The 14,088-nt window shown below is 30.3% G+C and overlaps 1 protein-coding gene across 1 annotated transcript in view; it reads left to right on the top strand.

Moving 5' to 3' along the window:
* Nucleotides 1-6,487: 6,487 nt before the first annotated feature.
* The window catches only part of LOC148275965 (dorsal-ventral patterning protein tolloid-like), a gene marked incomplete at its 3' end in the record, with an annotated part of 231,950 nt that continues 224,349 nt past the window's right edge, over nucleotides 6,488-14,088 (top strand). Inside the window, exon 1 of the mRNA XM_088234965.1 lies at nucleotides 6,488-6,710. The remainder of the gene's footprint in view (nucleotides 6,711-14,088) is intronic.

The raw sequence follows: 14,088 nt of genomic DNA, 5'->3' as shown, positions 1-14,088 counted from the left end.
GGTAAATGCAAAACCAATTTATTCAATGACGAAGTTCAGTGTTCTTTTTTTAAATTTTATTTGTCACGTGCCTACAGGAGTTTCTGAATGAATAGGTCGCTGCCTTGAAAGGCAACAGACTTAAAATAAGTAGGACGAAAACGGAGTACATGCCTTGCATTTCCGATGGTAACACAGACTCACTCAATATACATATGCAGCAGGGGCTTGCGGTGGGGTTTTTGATTAGGGAAGCAATTAATATATAAGCAATTGGTACATGATAATATACACTGCCCTTAAAAATTAAAGACAAACTAAATACATATCTAGTAATAAATTGTAATAACAAATTAACCTACTTCACCATAATACGAGTACTACAATAAAAAACTGCGAAGTATTTTGTGGAATTATATTTTATTTGACTAAAATGCAGTGAAATCAAAATAAATAATATCTTGTTAAAAAAAATGGCTTTTCAACGAAAATTGATTGGTCATTATTTGAACCTGAAAAATCATTGTATGTAGTAGATTATAAACTTTTTTCTCATGACAAATCAACATTATATTGATGTAATGTTTGAATTAAATTCTAGATTTAATTTTGTATTCCTACTCTACCACAAAATAATTATTAAACTATTATGTCCAGCACCAAAATACCAAAATTGCTTCTCTGTGCTGTGCGGCCTACCGGGTGGCTTGTGGAAGACTTCGACCTCTCGCTTGTGTGAGGATATCCGAGGCAAGTCTGACTACGTGATCGTCATTCTGTATATTAACGTGTCCGTACCATTGGAGTCTAGTTTCTTTTAGTTTCTTCGGAATAGGCATGTGCTTCTACTTTCCATTATGTTGTATCCCAACTCAAGACAGGGCCCTTGGTCTCAAAGAGTTTGGGATCCGTTATTATAATATTTTTTTGTAATATGGATGTATTTGTATGAAAAAAAAAATTAAAACAAAATATATAAATAAATACAAACTAATACCACTTTCAGACAAAGGGATTTTGAGTATTAAGCAATTAAAATCTATAACCTACTTCTACTGTCTATTAAAACAATTAAAAATGAGAAAATGTTCAAAAAGGCTATAAAAAATGGATAGTGGAGCTAGGTAGAAGTAAAATGGATTGTCTCATTCGCCCAAACCAATATTGAATCAACCACTCCAAAAGTGTATAGCTTATTTGGAATTAGACAGTGGAAGTAGGTTATAGATTTTAATTGCTTAATACTCAAAATCCCTTTGTCTGAAAGTGGTATTAGTTTGTATTTATTTACATATTTTGTTTTAAATTTTTTTTTCATACAAATACATCCATATTACAAAAAAATATAATAATAACGGATCCCAAACTCTTTGAGGCCAAGGGCCCTGTCTTGAGTTGGGATACAACATAAAGGAAAGTAGAAGCACGTGCCTATTCCGAAGAAACTAAAAGAAACTAGACTCCAATGGTACGGACACGTTAATATACAGAATGACGATCACGTAGTCAGACTTGCCTCGGATATCCTCACACAAGCGAGAGGTCGAAGTCTTCCACAGCCACCCGGTAGACCAATATTGAGAGGGACCTGAGGAGGGAGTAGCTGACCAGGGAGATGACACAAGACAGGAAGAATTGGAGACTGCGTACCAGAAGGGTCGACTCCAGATGCACTGGGAAGAGACAAGGAAGAAGAAGTTAATATACTATTGCATTATCATCGCAACACTTTTTTAATGTTTTGTATTTTTTAAATTACTCCGTCCGTGAGTCGTCAGAGAGTTGAGCTGACATTTAAAAAGAGAACCCCGTTCGTATGAAAACATTAATAACTGGAAATCTATCATAACAGCTATTCTTAACAGCCATTGACCAGAAGCGATGACTTTTTAAAGTAATTAATTTTTATCACCAATGTTTGATTATGTCCAAATGCTTGCAGACTGGCTGGATTTACTCCCTAGGGAGTTGTTCACATTTAAATTTATTTCAACAGAGAGGGAAAAATTTTTGAGAAGGGAATATGGAAGTCTAGGCATTTACAGGGCTTATGACCTGTCATTGACAAGCCCTGTAAATGCCTAGACTTTCATATTCCCTTCTCAAAAAAATTTTTTCCCTCTCTGTTGAAATAAATTTAAATTTTTATCACGTTATTTTTTCATGCATTTTCGAGAAACTTCTACGTACAATAGAGAAATATGACTTTTTTTTAAAACATTTTTGAAGTAATTAAAGTCTGAAATACTGTCCAGTAAAAAAATGATTTTGTTGTTGTTTTAATTACCAGCATAAAAAAAATTTTTAAATTTGTAATTTTGAATTCCTGTAAAAAAGGTCATTCCATTGGCCACGCCCCTAATACGTCATGATTCATGTTCATTCGTTCCTGACCATTCAAATTTATTTAGAACGTTGTCACGAATCTTAACGTCACAACTATCAAGGCCAAACGTGTCGCGTTTTTCTAGTGACGTATTTTTTTAAATTTTCGTTTTAAAATTTATATATGATAACATTTCTCCACAATATCCATATCCAAACAATTATGGACAGACTAAATCATGATCTTAATAGTGTATCACTGTGGCTAAAAATTAATAAATTAAAATTAAATGTTAACAAAACTAAATATATGAATATAGGAAACAAAAGAATAGAAATTACACCATCAATTGTAATAGAAAATGAAAAACTTAATGAAGTCACTGAAATTAAATATTTAGGTGTAATGTTGGATTCAAAACTTACATTTCACCAAAACGCTAAGATGGTAATAAATAAGATTGCAAAAAAAATATCAATTTTGGGAAGGATCAGAAGATTTATTGATAAGGACTCCTGCAAAACTATTTACAAAGCAATTATTGAACCACACGTTAACTACTGTAGTAGCATTTTATTTTTATCAAACAAAGAAAACATAGATAAACTAACTGTATTACAAAATAAAGCCTTTAGAATCATTTTGAAAAAAAACAGATATACGAGGGTAAAGTCGATGGTAAATGAAATGAAATTATTAACATATAAACAAAGAATATTTTACAATACAATGATATTTGTTCATAAAATTATAAACTCTAATAAAAAAACAGAATTTTGGAAAAAAATTGATCGGAACCAGCATGAACACAATCACAATACTAGAGAAAAGAACAAAATTAGACTTCCATTTAGGAAAAAGGCAAAGTCACAAAATTCAATTTTATTTAAAGCAATTAAAAAGTATTACGAAATGGAAAAAAATATTTATGAAGAAAAAAACATATCAAAATTTAAAATAATGGTCAAGACATATGTGATAAACAATTTATAAATTAAATATATTTGCAATGTTATTATTAGAACACACATAACAATATGTATGATATGTGTGCCCTATTTAAGATTTTAATAAATAAATTTTGAAAATACAATGAATTATTCTAAATCCATTTCATATATTTTAACCGTATTTGTAGTATGTGATATTTCCCTATTAAATGTTTTGATTTTTACAGCTTATAAGAAAACACTTTTTTTTATTTAATATATTAATGGGTTGTTCCCATAATAAATTACATGCAGGTATTTCCAGCAGAACATTATATTTTTTTCAATTTATAATCTGGACTTTTTAATCAAAATTATTTTTTTTTCGTCCTGGACGTCCACTGCTGACTGTTCGTCGTCAGTTTATGTCAGAACTTCGAGACGAGAACCTGACTTGGGAGGACGCAAAAGTAGTTGGCAGCCGATAGAGATGCATGAAGGCTCTTTGTGTTACAATATGCTCCAACTAGGGAGTGAACATGGAATGATGATAATGTATTTTTTCAGAAAAAGAAATACTGTCAACTCGAAAACAATCGTTTAACGTCAATTCAATGGCTTATTAGGAATTATCATTACTAGAAAAAGTTTGAAATGTTTTTAATTCATCAAACGATTAAAAGGTTAAATGAAATAAAATTTAACCAACAATGCCACACACATAAAATAAAAGATAAAAATATAAGATTATTAATGAGGTGAATAATAGGGTCTCCAAATTTGAAAATTGGACAAAAATTTTTTGAAATAAAAATATTTAAAATATTATTTTTCCGTTACGATCTGATCCGTTGAAAATTATTCCGATTTGATTAGATTTAATTACAGTTATTTAGATTAATGTATGACATGATTATTAAATGATACGCATTGAAGATTACTTAAATGTGATTTATTTTTGACTAATTGTACTTTAGTAAGAATAACTTATAATCAAGGGCTTTAGAGATTAAAAGGCACGTATTCGTTTGGAGACTGTCGGCGTAAAAAGTGAACGATCTCTTTTGTGTTCTTGTTTTATAATGTTTTGACAGCGCTCTTTGTTAAACGGGATTTTAAATGTAATTTTTTCAAATATTATGTTCTGAATTAACTTAATAATGTATAAATAATTGTAATGTTCTAAATGGTGATCGTATGCAACTGTTCCATGAAATTATACGCGAAGAAAATATTCGGCTTATTTTTCCATTGTATTAAATATTATATTTCTTGGTAAATCTCAGTTGTACTGATCATTCTACTTTCAATTTTCAAAATAACGATATCGTTTTTATGTTATTTTTATTTAGTCGGGATTTTGGGTTGAAAATCGGTCAAATATATCGATTTTTGTTTAAAAATAGGTTTGAAATAATAATCAAATTTATAACTGTATATTTTAACAGATACTCGTGTCTTGTAAAAGCAAACTAATTTTTGAAATACTCCTTCCTCTTAAAATAAAAAGTCATAAATTCAATTAAATAGTTATTTCAATCAAGTTTCCGATTGGGAATTTTAAAAACGTGTGTAATTCTAAAAGTCTCCGGAAATTGACGAAATTTTCCGGAGACTGCCGACAGTAGGAGGCGAGCCGTCCTTCTCATTCTGGCGCCAAAACAAACGTCAAGACGTGCTACTCTCCCGCCATAAAGTAATAAGATCCGCAGTTTATAAATTCCGCAAACGAAATAAAATTTCAACCCCAAAAGGACGAAGATGTTGTTTTATGTACGAGAAGAGATGCTGAAAGAAGGTCTCTTTTTGCGGTGGTGTCGGACTCTTTCGAAATAAGGGATGCTCGTTTTAAGATTATGGAAAAGCGGAAAATGGCGCAATGGCGGCCGCAGGCGCGGGGGGGTAGTTGCGCATGCGCGGTCGGTTTCTACACGACCGCTCCCACTAAATTAGTGCTACCAGGTCTAATGTTTATTACAATAAAATAAAATAACAAAATTAATTAGTTTTGAATAAAACCTAATTACTTTTCAAATTTGAATAATCCACGCCAAAAATCTCGTTTTCATGGAATCCAAACTAAATATTTATTAAATTTAATTGAATTATTTTGGAGTTTTTCTTCGTAAACAAGACTCACATTAATATATTTTTAATGAAGCATAACAGAATGTCTTGATACTTGAATAAAACATTAGCCAAAATCAAGTGCGGGTTAACACTAGAGTTGATTTTTTGTACGGTACATAACAAGCACATTAGATAGCTTATAAAGTACCTGATGTAAAATGTAAAATTAAAATTTAAGACGCCTTTTTTTCTGCATGCTAATAAATTTATAAAATAAAACAACTTGTTTTAAACATAATTTATTAATATGTTTAAAAGCTACATTGATAGCAACTGAGAGGGAAAACATTTTTGAGAAGAGAAGTTTTTTCAGTTTCACTTATTTTTTCATTTTCATATATTTTTACAGTTACATATACGACAGTTTTGAATTTTGAGTTCCATAATTTTTTGTAAGATTATCATATTTTATTATTTAACTTTGTATTAATGATCTTATGACATCTCTAAAAAATTGCTCTCTACCCTAGGACAAATAATAACTATAATAACTATACCTAGTGAGAATTGACAGGGTCTAATATGTTTGCTTATACTTTAATTTTACTTAATTTTTACTTGGTTTTACTTTAACTTTGATTATTTGTACATTTTTTAGTTTCTTTACTGTTTTGCAAACAGATATACAATAAACGCCGATTTGTTCGGCACTGAACTGAATTAAACTGAATATAGAAGTCTAAGTATTCACAGGGTTTATGCCCTGTCATTGGCTGGTTTGAATGTGACAAAAGTCAACAGATGGAAAAGTTGAGGAAATTTGGATATTTAAAAATAAGCAGAATGATGAATGTTACAGTGTGTATAGTGCTCACTCAAACCAATCGGACATAAGCACTGAACATGTCTATGCTTTCATATTTCTATCTTAAAAATGTTTTTTCCTGTGTTGCAATAAATTAAGTTCTTAATAGGGAGTGAAATCCATCCTTACCACAAAAATTTAGTCCTCATAAAAGTTTAAATGCTATAAACAGAGTGTAACTTTCATCACATAAAATTTAAAAAAAAAGAATTATGGTGTCGATGCGGCAACATCTCGATTCCGAGTCGAGTTTTCTCTTCTCACGCCACTCGCCACTCGCCACTCGCCACTCGCCACTCGCCACACGCCACACGCGTGCCGACAGCGGCCGAGTTAGTCCGCGCCACGGGACGCCGCGGGAGGGTAGCGCCAAGGTCTAGTGTTGTGTTGTCAGCCCGCTGGACGAATATTCAGGAAACCTGATCGTGCCCGCCGTCGAGCCCGCGCCGTGTCGGCCGCTGGACTTCCTTCGCGCCGAGTACATTTTCCGCTGGAACCCGCGAGCGACCGAGAAGATGGCGTCCACACCGCGCGATACTGAGTGAGTTTACTCTCAATTTCCCCAATCTCCACAGCATCCATTAGAAAAAACCTACGTAAAATCATCGCGCGCATGCACATCAAACTTAAAATCACTGCAGTGACTTTGTATGATTATCGTACACGCTTGAAAATGCATTTGTATTTGTTACATCACAAACCAATTCATCTAGCTTAGGGTGCGTTTATCTCGTGAAAATCTCTGGTTATCTTTTGTTTCGAGTGCCATTTTCAACGCTCTGTTGTTTTGTCGTGTTTATAATGCGGAAGATGTGTTATTAGCCACGATCGGTGTAAATTAGGTTCGTCCTAAGGGGCGTGGTACGACCCGGTTTACGAAACTCGCCCTTACGAACGCGATCCTTGCAACGCGGATGGGTCCTTTTGGAAGCGAATGCGACAATACAAGGTTGGAAAACGTCCAAGAGCCTCTTCACTCGCCAAACTTTATGTTTGTTTTTTTTCACGTGGTTTTGTGGGTGTTCTAATGACTTGAAAAATGACAGATTGCAATTCAATGTTATTGTAATCAAACTGCCTCTTTTGTTATTTGTTTATATTCCATATGTTTGATGCATAATTGCAACAATAACACACAAACACAAGCAACAAAAGATATACACTGTACTGTGTATAAAATATCACCATTTCCAAACTAAAACAAAAATGATAAAGAATCTAAATATTATATTTGAAAAAAACAAAGCAAACTATTTTACCCCTAAGGAATAGACAGAAAGGATAGAACGCTTTGCAAAAACCGTGATGGATTTTTATAAACAACAATTCACATATTATGTTTAGATGACTTTTTTAAAAGTTTATTTTTTACAATAATTTATATTTCACATTTTAAAACAATAATAATGTTTCAACCCTTTTCTTATTACTAGGTTTAACGTTTAAATTGAGACTTTTACTGTACGATAAACATTTTTTTTATGAATGTGTACTTATACCAAAATACGACACACCTCTTTTGATAAGAATTAAATTATTAAAAGTGTATTTTATGGACGGCAATTAATTCGTTAAATTGAATCATAATCACGTTATGTACTCATCAAATTAATTTGTCATTATTAAATATCAATATAATATTTATGTGTGTGAAACAATTTTTTGAATTATGTATTTTTGTAACCACTTTTGTTAAGTACAGTTCTAGGTAATAAACGTATAAAAAACAACGATTCATAATTAAAATTAAAAGTAAACAACTTCGATTTTAACAACTTAATTTTTATGTTTTCTATCGACCGGTTTCGAAGCTTTACAAGCTTTTTTTATCAAGGTATAATTTACAAATAAATCTTATATTTTGACAGTATCAATCAAATAATTAATTAAAACATATGGAGCTCATCAGTCGAATCTTTTTGTCATGTTGTTCTATAAATAAGCTTGTGTAGCATCGAAACCGTTCTGTAGAAAAAAATATTAAAAAGTTATTAAAACAATGTTGTTGTATTTTAATTTTAATAAAAATGAATAACCACAAAGTTACTGCTTCAAATATAAATTCTACTTTATATATACATGAATCAAAAAAATACCACAATATTTTTAGAATGCATACCTAATAAAATAAAAAAGTATACATATTTATGATGTCTTTCGTTTATATCTGAATATTAGTCCTACTTTCTAGTAAAAAAGAATTATTTCGTCTTCATTGAGATGTGAGTCTAAATTTACCTCAAGCCGTTTAATAATTTGACGATTTTTCCAATGCGTTCTCCGCAATGAAGCAATTTTGCATCCCTCGTCAAACCTCGTCTTGACAAATAGATTTCAGTTCATTTACATTTTTTATACGTTTGCTCTCTTTAATGTCCTTGGAATTTAGATATTTTCAAAGGCCCTGAAACTTATCGTACGTTTTTAATTTTATTAAATTGACCGCGTTTATTGAAAGACGCATTGAATAACAGAAATATAAAAAATGGTTGAAATTGATTTAGACTGCATGTTTTATGTACAACTAAATAGTTTACAAATATTAATTGCTCTCACTGAGTATTATCGTACTTGGATATTCCATATGTTTCCAATGGCATTTATAGATTTATATAGAAAAAAAAACTGCATTGTTTAAAAAATTATTTTTTTAATATTATGTTTTTGTTTTTGTTTTTTTTTACAATACGCATAAGAGTTAAAACAGAGTATTCAAAAAATAAAGAATAATAACCTAGCAATGAAATACACATTGACAGTCAAAATAGTATATGAAAAAACCCCACAAAGGCGTGGTCTGCTCGTGGGTATACAAAAAAAGTTTATGAATTTTTTGCTCCGATAATAAATAGACAGGTATAATATTTTTAGTAATAAAAAAAAACATTAAAACATACCGTGTTGTTTCAAATGAAATATTAGAACCAGAATTATCTTCTTTTTTTAAAAAAAAGGATGCAATTCTATAAAAAAAAGTTTTAACTTAAATATTTCAATATATTTTTTTAAAAGTATTACCGATGGCATAATTTTACGTAGAAATTAAGGAAAATGACACAAAAATGTATGTGATTTAAAATGCTTGTATTTCTTTTCGAAAACAAAACAAAATAAATTCTGAGGGCTACTTTCATGTTCATTTTATTATCTTTAAATTATTACCACAAGTTTTAGTTCAATACTTGGTGTTTATTGAGATCTTAGATACCTAAGTTTAGTCTAAATTTAAAATGGCGTAATCTGCCTGTCTAAAAGTAATTATATTTTAGTTACATAAAACTTTTAAGTATATTTTTTAACAGGAAAACCTTTAAAAATTATTGTTTTTACCTAATACATATGTTTATATATTTTTTATTATTGCGCGATTTCCTTATTTTGCGTGCGTTTTACCAGACTACAGCCTAAAATTTAAGTCTGCACTCTATATACGTAGTAGTACTAAATAATGTTAAGCTATGTCCACTATTGACTGCTGTACTTTATGCACATTTTACAAGAATACAGGCTACTCAAAACAATCTGTATCATAAAGGACTTAAAATGTTTAATGAGTCGCCAAAATATATTAGGGGTGCTGGGTCTATCACATCGTTCCGTGAGATGGCGAGGATTTTTGTTAAAAACAAGCATCCATATTGGTAGATAGAGTGTCATCGGAAAGCGTCTGGATTTTATAATAATGTCTTGATTTTGAAATTAATGTATATTGTTCAATAGTTACGATATATCTAAAACAATTACATTACATGACATACGAACATACAATTTTCGAAAATTGTGAAATCTCCAACTTAAACAAATGGTGCATTTAACATAGTATATGTAACAAATAATCACTCAAACCAGACAATGGCTAGTTACAAGTTTCAAGACCTGTAATTGTTAACTATTCCTATTAACTAAATAAACTATTTCTTCATCTCACTTTAGATGTGTCAAACATAATTTCTTCGTATCTGTTACATACGATATCAGTCAATTGAAAATTTAAATTGGAGGCGCCTTTCCACAACGTTCAATTTTCTATAAGTATTGGATCCGAACCTAGTTTCCAGCTTTCAGTGTCCCCTTTATCCTGAAAGTCTCCGTAGAACTTGTCCTGGTCACCACTTGAAACTCGAATGTTTGAAAGTGCCTTGCAAAGTTAATACAACTTCTTGTATGACCCTCACTCTATGAGACGCGGGGTGGGGCGTGGAGGGATAATGTAGACTCCATCAACAATGCAGGCTAACTTCAAGTGACACTTTGTTAAGATTAACTTGATTTATTATTAATTGATTACAGTTTAGAAATTATCCTCTGTTTTTGGTATCAAACTAAGGGTAAAATTAATGTTTTGATAATAAACTTGATTTTTTGTTATATATGATCAAAATAATAAACAATAAACAGTTGCATCAAAACTCGATTTTAAATAAGCTTTCTGCTTAAGAAATAGAACCAGAAAAGTAAAGAAGTTCAGTGCTACAGGAAATTAGGTTTGAAAATGTTTTCTTACACTCGGTTAAAATTAGACCATTTAATTGTACGGCGAAATTTCTCGAAAACATGAGAAAAATTTTTAGGTATCTAGTCGTGAAATGTTACACATTACATAAAATTTATATTTGAAGCAGTACTTTTGTGGTTATTCATTATAATAAAATAAGTGTAAAACAACTTTGTTTTAAACGTGTTATTTTTTCTATCGACCGGTATCAAAGCTACACAAGCTTCTTTATCAAGGTATAATAGATTCCAAGCTTGTGTTCGATATTCACATTAATGGAATTATTAATAAGGCATACAAAATGCTCGGTTTTTTAATGCGAATGTCTAATGACTTCAAAAACATTAAAACATTTATATTGCTATGTAACACATATGTGAGAAGTCAATTAGAATATGCTTCAATTATATGGAATCTCCAATATAAAATATATACAAAAAACCTAGAAAGGATACAGAAGAGATTCATTAATTTAATAAAATGTAAATTTCATTGTACATCAAATTCATTTCAAACTCTGGAGTATAGAATAGTGATTGCAGATTAAATATTCCTGATTAAACTAGTAAACAACGTCGTAGACTGCCCTTTACTTACAAGTTCTTTAGAATACCTTGTACCTAACAAAACAAGACTCCATACTACATTTAATTTGCAAGGAAAAACTACTTTTTCTTTAGAGCATGTCATTATTAAAATACTGTTCTCTCCGGTCACGCAGACATTTTTCATCTCTCTTATATGAAATATAGAAAATTCCTTATAGACAGTACACCCGTTTAGTTTTACAATGTCTGTAATTATGTGTGTATTCGTATGTTCATATTTATTTTTTATATTTTTGTATCTTTTACATTATTTTTGTACAACTTTTTTCTTTTCCTATTCTTTAAATTTAAATTTATCTTGTTTCTATTAACTTTATTTTTATAACTGGATAAAGGTACATGTATTCTTATTTTCTTTATGCAACATATTTAAAAACTGTTGTTTTTTTCCCAAATAAAAATAAATAAATAAATAAAAATAATTCACTTGTAAATTAAGAAGCTTGTGTAGCTTTAAATACGGCGCCATCGGTAGAAAAAAAAAACAAAAAAATAAGTGGTTCAAAATAAAGTTGTTTCATATTGATTTTTATTATTTTGTCACACACTACATTTGTTTTTCTAACATTTGAACAAACTCAATACTGTTTAATAATATCGCGAAAAATGATGTTAGGTTGCGAATTATTTTCAAGGTTTTCTAAATTTAGTTTTAATTAAAAATGTTTTTGATAAAATCTGACCGACATCGACATATTTACATTGCAAAGGAGCTGAACAAACAAACCGCTCTGGATATTCTAAAAATATCAACTAAACAGTTTTGTGTACATCCTTAAATTACTGTTACGTCCACATTATCTTTGGTTTGGGGAGGAATTTGAATATTATTATTGGACCAACGGGGTTTTACGAATAATTAATTCACCAAAATAAATATTTCCGCCACAATAAATAACTTCTAATTAACCGCTTTGTTTACGAGGTCACGAAGATGGTATTATTTAAAAAGGTGTTTTTACACTAAAATCTTTTCATAGTCCCTGGACTGGCCTCTGAAGCATGTAAGATGTAAGACTGATCATCTTGTAAGTGATCATCATGTAAGACTGATATCTTGTTTTACTAGTAATGACTTAGGACTTAGGATATATAAATTTTTGTAATATTTATGTTTTCATTGTATATTTATTATTTAATTTTAACTCTGAAAAAGCACACAAAATAATAAAACTGTAATTACTTTTTAATATTATTGTAAAATACATAATTTACTGCCTTAGAACGGGGAAGCTATTCCTAGTTAGGCAGTTTAGACGAACCACCAGCATAAATAAAAAATATATACTTGTTTACTTTTACTACTTAATTAATTTGTCGTTTAAATAATTTATTGTAAATTGCTGTAACAAATATGTAAAAAATAATTAAATAAAAAATCTTTCAATAATAAAACAAAAATGATCAAGATACGCTGCGATTGTATGATTGATGTACTAATATGTTGCCCTATGCACCATAAAGTGCGGAAAAGGTATGATGATGATGAAGATGGCGAATGTACTGTGTTTTGCGGATGATAAGACGCATCGGACCATAAGACGCACCCCAAAATTTATCTATCAATTTTTAGAAACAAAATCATTTTTGGCGTACCCTAATTTTTGGTTGAATTGAAGTAATAAAGTGTGTCTAATGGTCCAAAAGATACGATATTTTCAAAAATGTTATTGTTTAAATTTTTTCTCTTATAATAAGATAGGTTTAAGGTACATGTGAATAATAGTAAAACAAAATTAGAAGATGAAAAAATCCCATATAGGCATAGCCTGTGCGTAATGGTTTAATCAGTTTTACGCGACAGCTCGAATTTCTAAACAAAATAACACATACACAATGATGCAACAAATTTTATAGTTTTTTTTACTCGCATTGCAGAATACCCAACATTATAGTTGGCTTTGACGATATTACCCGTTTTTTTGCGGAATTACAAATAGAGTTTTGTGTGTGCTTTAACTGGAAAAGCGAGCACAAGAATCATTGAGTGGTCATTGAGTGCTGCAGCTGGCCGATCGGTTTCAAAACTGACAGTTATGTCGACTTCAAAATTTACCTATTTTTCTTTTGTATTGAATAATAAGCTTTTTAGAAAACAGTGGCTACCTAATATCGATAAAATTTTTTGAGTAATCGTAATAAAGCAATAATAGCTCAAAAGAACAAAGTTTTTGTCACTTTTGACTGGTAGATATCGCACCTTTAGGACAAAAACGACCCAACGAAAAAAAGGCTTAAAATGAGTTAAGATCATAAAACGACTTTAATGAACATTATCCGTCTTTCTCAACAAACGCAACATTCGGGTGGGAATAGGACACAACCGTTACATCGGTCTCTTTATTACTGAGAGAATTTAGATTTTGTGTCAGTACGGAAGCAACGCAATTAGTATTGTGTTTACATTGCTGTGTAAAGGACGCAACGCAGACAAACATATAGTAACCGAAAGCCGGTTGAGTCGATTTTATTCCGACACAAATGGCATACTTACTTTATTAAAAAATATTTAAAACGACCAATTTAGCTTTGTGATTGTTTCGTTCCGACTTAATATATAATATTATAGATAATCTTAGTAGCTTATTTAAGTTAATGTAATTTTATTATATAAATTATCGATAATCTTAGTGACTTATTAACGTTTACGTTATTTCGTGAATAAATAAAAACATGTGTTTGGTAGGTGGTATGTGTTGGACCTAATAAAAATTATGTCATTATCTTAAATGTTTTCGTAAAAAAAGGCATTTTTATAATTTAATATTTTAATTTATGACAAACAAACAACAATTCAAGAATGAGAATCATTTATT

Source organism: Micrasema longulum, unplaced genomic scaffold, assembly GCF_059751315.1.
Source record: "Micrasema longulum isolate JH-2025_06_02 unplaced genomic scaffold, ASM5975131v1 h1tg001310l, whole genome shotgun sequence".
In the NCBI taxonomy this organism is placed as follows: Eukaryota; Metazoa; Arthropoda; class Insecta; order Trichoptera; family Brachycentridae; genus Micrasema; species Micrasema longulum.
Note: the sequence above shows the minus strand (reverse complement) of the source record. Positions and strands in the feature narration are given on the sequence as shown.